This window comes from Lepidochelys kempii, chromosome 19 (assembly GCF_965140265.1).
Source record: "Lepidochelys kempii isolate rLepKem1 chromosome 19, rLepKem1.hap2, whole genome shotgun sequence".
NCBI classification, from domain to species: domain Eukaryota; kingdom Metazoa; phylum Chordata; order Testudines; family Cheloniidae; genus Lepidochelys; species Lepidochelys kempii.
The window spans coordinates 2824320-2830319 of NC_133274.1; the positions used below are offsets into that span (position 1 = coordinate 2824320).

The 6000-nt window shown below is 50.4% G+C and overlaps 1 protein-coding gene across 4 annotated transcripts in view; it reads right to left on the reverse strand.

Annotated features, from left to right (window-relative positions):
- The window catches only part of THRAP3 (thyroid hormone receptor associated protein 3), a 72109-nt gene extending 66837 nt beyond the window's left edge, over positions 1-5272 (reverse strand). For all 4 annotated transcript variants that reach the window (XM_073317341.1, XM_073317340.1, XM_073317337.1 and 1 more), the window contains exon 1: positions 5163-5272. The gene's annotated coding sequence lies outside the window, so the exon portion shown is untranslated. The remainder of the gene's footprint in view (positions 1-5162) is intronic.
- Positions 5273-6000: the final 728 nt, after the last annotated feature.

Here is a 6000-nt window from a genome sequence, read left to right on the forward strand (position 1 = left end):
TGAACTATTGGAATTCATTTACAAACCTTTTCTTAATCATTACATGAATATATTGTCTCATTCTATAGAATTACAATTTATAATCCCTATTCCATGATGAGATATTTTTGAGCTATAATGTATCTTAATTAAAACCATCTTTAGATAGGGATTTTTCCCCTCAAAAAGCATTTTATCAAAAAAACCCAATTTAAATAAAAAATCCAATTTAAAAAAAAAATCATTGATTTTTATCCACCCCACACATAAATTAGAACTTGTAACTGATGATTGCCAATGCACAGCCAGCCACTGATTACCAGATAGCTCAGGAGCACATTAGGCATCAAATATTTTAAAAAGGCACTAGATTGGGAGTTATATGGGCCCATATTTACAAGATCAGATTTGGTCTCCTTACAGAGAGTTGGACGGTGAATAAGAACACAGGGCTATGAACAGGAGGAGAGAGAGCTTGGCAAAATGTTTCTGTGCTGTCATTCTGCCTTCAGAACAGCAATTACCCATTCTTCAAACCTATTATTCCTTCCCAGAAGGAAGGTGCACACCCAAGGCTACCGGGAGATCACTTTGGCTGCCCAGGCACATCAGTTTGGGTTTTCCCATTAGCATGTGATAAGACCTTCTGCATCTTCACTGTTTATTACATGCTGTTCAGCACTGCAGTGGAACAATCACTTTGCCTCCTCCTGCAGAGAGAAGCCCAGGATGAAGACAGAGCTGTATAACACCACAACTATTAGTCCAGAGCTGTCGAACATTCTCCCTTCGGTGCAGGAAGAATTACTCCTCATAAGTTAATGACGCATTCTTAATCTTAAAGGATCGGAAAAGATTTGTTCAGGGATAACTAAATACAGTGACTCAAGATGTTAAAACTATCAATATATTTCAAAAACTGATCAAGGTCACTGGTCCCTCTGCTTTGAGATAAGTCTCATAACCAGCAGTGTCTATAATGGCACTCTCCAAAACTTTTTGAGACAGCTCTTTTCCTTTGGCTCTCAGCATAGTGTCTTCTGTAGTTGGCAAGAGAGAGACCAGCACTACTTTTTGTACTACTGTAGATATGCTGCCGGAACAGGAGGAAAAACAGATTCCAAGAAAAGCTGAACTATGGCAAGGCATCAGAACTCCTTGAAGTATTCTGTGCTTCAAGAACATACATTTTGCATGACTCTCCAGAATAACTACCTTGCTTCACATGCCTTTCCAACTGCCCTTATATCAGAGCAGGTGACAATGCCACTCATTACTCAGCCCTTTCCTCACACTGCTTTGCTTTCTCCCAGTAGATTAGTTCTTGCCTGTTCTATCTCAGGTATCGCTAAGGTGCCTTTCATTGTAGATCATAGAATCATAGAATCATAGAATATCAGGGTTGGAAGGGACCCCAGAAGGTCATCTAGTCCAACCCCCTGCTCAAAGCAGGACCAATTCCCAGTTAAATCATCCCAGCCAGGGCTTTGTCAAGCCTGACCTTAAAAACCTCTAAGGAAGGAGATTCTACCACCTCCCTAGGTAACGCATTCCAGTGTTTCACCACCCTCTTAGTGAAAAAGTTTTTCCTAATATCCAATCTAAACCTCCCCCACTGCAACTTGAGACCATTACTCCTCGTTCTGTCATCTGCTACCATTGAGAACAGTCTAGAGCCATCCTCTTTGGAACCCCCTTTCAGGTAGTTGAAAGCAGCTATCAAATCCCCCCTCATTCTTATCTAAGCACTTAAATATCTAAGCACTTAAATAATCACAAAAAGGAGGAATCAGATTTCTTCAGCAAATTCTGAAGGCCTAAGGTTTACAAGCCGACTGTTGAGAAATACTGTACATCCTTTTCCTGGACTGCAAAGAGGGTCAGAATTCATAGCAAGACAGGACAAACAGAAGCAGCTCTCCTGATACCAGCATCTGACTGACAAGATGGCTATACACATACACAGCATGCCTTAATCCTATATTGTAGCTACTATCTTACTAGATACATACATTATGCTCATCACCATAAGGATGCACACTAGCTCCCTGATTTCGGTGCCAGAGGGAAGAGGGAAAAAAAGTAACTGCCTTTGCCAAACAATAATGTGAGGAAAAGCACACAAGAAGAACATAGGCATTGCATCTGCTGTTGTGACTCAATATTCACACCAACAAGCACTCTGTTTTGGCACTTCCACAAAGACTGAAGCAGCTGCAAAGCCAGGCAGAGGACTCGCTCCCTGCATTTGATTATTTAAGTTAGCATACAGCACCCATCACTGTCATGTCTTAGCACTGGCACAAGTTGGTCAGTTTTATGAAGCGGGCAAGTGGTTGTAGTCTCATAATCTATTATGTCACAAAGTACTTTGCTCCTTGTTCTATTCAGTGAGTTTGCCCATAATGTTTCTCTCTGAGTAGAAACACAGTTTTCCTGGGGGTTATCAGAAGATTCATGTTGGAATATCTGTCTCCTATCCCAGCAGAAGTCTAGTGAGAAATGATGCTATACAAACCAGTTGCAAACCTCATTCTCCTGAGCTTATAAACAGTTATCTGGGTCCAGGTTTACAAGTCTAAAGCAAACAGATACCCCATAAGAAAGATGTATTGAGGTGGCATGAATCTTCAGTACCTGCCATATTCAGAGCAGCGTTCCTTCTGAGCTTGCCTCACAGAGTGGTTGTCACATCACCTTCAACTTCAGGGAACACTAAGAGGCTTGGCAGAAGGCAAGAGTGATGACAAAGCCCATATTAGGCACTTGTCAGTTAGGAATGGGTTTAAATATAAATTTATTATATTTAGATAAAGGGTGAAGGTACTGGCCTCAGCTTTGGGGAGCATCAAGTTCCAGGTCTAAATTACATGAGTGAGCCCAGTTAAGCTGGAGTCCAGCTTGTCTTATATTTTTACAGGTTACATTAAATACGTCTGCCAAAATAATCCTTATAGTCATTACAAAGTAAAACTTCGCCATTTCTAAAAGCAGAAACAAATGATTTAGAAGCTGGATAGCCAGACAGCCTGGTGTCAACATACTGCACTGCTGGAAACTCCAGCTTAGCGTTCTAGACATTGTTATTCAAGGTATGAAATGAGCTAGAAGGGGAGCAGATCTAGTCTTTGGGCAAAGCAAGCAACGTATCACTGTGATGTCCCTTCCAGTTTATCAAAAAGTGACCTGGATAGTCTTAGACAAAAGCCTTGTCCATTTTAGTCCTCCTATACAGAAGGTACGAGTATGATTATGAGACTTACAACAAAATAGAATCATTAGAGTAAAATTCCACTACAACCACCACATTCTCTGCAGTTTTATAGATCCTTAACTTCTAAACATGGCAGGGAAAAGTCAAAGGATAAATACTTGGCAAAATTACATTCTGCTTCAGCAACTAAATTTAGTATTTATTATTAAATATCAGATCAGGAAACAGCGTATGTGCATTGTTGTTGTTATAGCTGTGTCAGTCCCAGGATATTAGAGACACAAAGTGGGTGAAGTATTATCTTTTATTGGACCAACTGCTGTTGGTGAGAAAAAGCTCCCAAGCTACACAGAAGACCACAGCAAGAGCTCTGTGTAGCCTGAGTTTGTCTCTCTCACCAACAGCAGTTGGTCCAATAAAAGATATTACCTCGCACACCTTGTCTCTCTAAACAATAGGTTACTAAATTATTCTGAGGAATCCCATTTTCCCAAGGGACTGGAAGTGGAATACACAGCATTTCACATCCATGTCACCAGGAGTCCTTTATCAGATGTTCATACAGTGACTAGCACAAGGGGGCCCAACCTGGTTGTGGCCTTCAGACTATACTGCAGTATACATGTTAAATAATTTAACATTTTAATAACATTACATTGGCACTGACTAAATATTATCTTCAGTGATTTTGCCTATATCCCTCCAAGGGAGGCAGATCTTCTAGAAAAGTGGTTTCTTGACCCTTTTTGGCTCAGGACCAATTTATAAATGTTGATAGCCTCTGGCAAGCCAGTAAACAGGCTGGGGGGGGGGGGAGGGGGGAGAAATGAGAGGTGTCAGGTTGCAGATCCCATCCCACCCCACCCCTGGAGTGGCAGTTCTGGTTCTGAAGGGCTGACTGGACTTGGCTCGCAACTCCAGGCACTGCAACATCTGGGGTTGCAGCACCCCTCAAACTGGGCTCATGGTCACGATGGCAGCCCACTCCAGGCAGCCCCGTGGCACCAGAGACACAGCAGCCACCACGGGACACCACGAAAGATTCTGGCGACCCAATTTCAGGTCACAACCCGGTGGGGCTGAGAAACCCGGTTCTAGAACAGCTCCTGCCCCATCACCCCTGGCCGGGCAAAGCCTGTTATAACACACGACCCACGTTGCAGCCCAGTTACAAACACGGAGCCGGTCACGGGGCTTGCCCAATTTTTCAACAACAAGGGGGGGGGGTCTCAGACTTTGTTCCTCCCCTGCCCCTCGTGCTCTAGGCTCCCCTTCCACGGCCTGTTTCCGACCAGGCAGCTGCATCTCCGTGGGTCACGGCTGTGAACCAGTCCCACCGGGGACACTGCCGAAGCGAGAGGTTTTCTTACGCCCGACGCCAGGCTCCAAGCCGGCCGACTCACGCCCCAGCGCCGAGGCAGCTGCCGCAACAGCAAAGCGGCTTCGGGGCCGCTATAAACCGCAGGGCCACGGGGTGAGCCGGGGGGGGGGCGGGCGCTGCACGGCGGGCGCGGGGAGGAGACCGGGAAAGCAGCCGGCGCCTCTGCGCCATAACCCGAGGCCGGCTGCGGCCCGCCCCCCTCGCGCAGGGCCCGCGGGCGGAGGCCGCAGCCGGGGCCGGCGGGGCCTTACTCGCGCTCCCCCCCCCCCGCGGCCGCGTGCGAAGCGCGTTATCCCCCCCCCCCGGGGAGGAGGGGGGCGGAGGCCGCCCGCGGTGACTCAGGGAGCCCGCCCCCAGCGCGAGCTCCAGCCTGGGGCCCAGCGCAGCGGCCCGTAGCCCAGGCCCGGGCCCAGCACCGAGCCGCCACGCGGCGCCGCCCGGGGCGGGGGCTGGTTTCGGGGCGGGGGGGGGAGCCCCGCGGCGGGGCGCTCCCCTCAGGGCCGGGCCCGGCGGGGCGCTCCCCTCAGGGCCGGGCCCGCGCGGCCTTGACCCCGCGGGGCGGGGGCGGCGCTCGGCCCGTTCACTCACCGGCTCCGGCTGAACCCGCGGCCTCCACCGCTGCTGCGACCGCGCCGCCTCGCCTCCTACGACACCGCCCCACAGGCCGTCGGCTCCCGCCTGCCGCGCGGGCTGCTGGGAGACGCAGTCCCCCGAGCGGCCTCCGCCCATTGGCCGCCGCGGGGGAGGGGACTACAACTCCCGGCAGGCCCCGCGCGGGAGCCGGCCTCCTGCGCACCACGCGCTGCACGCAAGGACGGGGGGGGGGCGTGCGACGGACGGGGTCAAAGGTCTCCTCACTGGGAATGGGGCCTTATGGGGTAGACTCTCCAAGGGGGGAGGGCCCAGAATGTGGGGGGGGGTTAAACCCTCTCACTGGGGTCGGGGGCAGGGAACAGGGTGAGGGTGGCTAAGCCCTGTGACTAACCTGGGTCCTGAATTGGGCCGCAAGGAAGATTTTAAACAGAACTGGTGGGTGCTGGCTGGAACGGGGGCCGCTCAAATCCTGTCCGCGAGGAGAGCCCCTCTTTGCCTCGCGGCCAGGACTGTCCCGTCTCCACCTCCCACAAAGCCTCGAGCCCCCTGTGACGGGTTGGGTCACAGAAACCCCCTGGGAGCCGCCCCCTGACGTGCCAAGGCTACTTCTGCCCCTGCTTTCCGGCCCTGCCGGCTGAGGACTCCAGCGCCCTGCCTGCTTTGAGCCAGAGCCGCTAGCCTGCTGCAAACCCAGACCCAGGTCTGAACCACGTCCCCGAACAGCTGCAGGCTTAACTGAAAGCAGCTTACAGAAGCGTGCCTGTCCTTGACACTCAGATGCCCAACTCCCCATGGGGCCCAAACCCTGAATAAATCCATTTTACATAAGCTT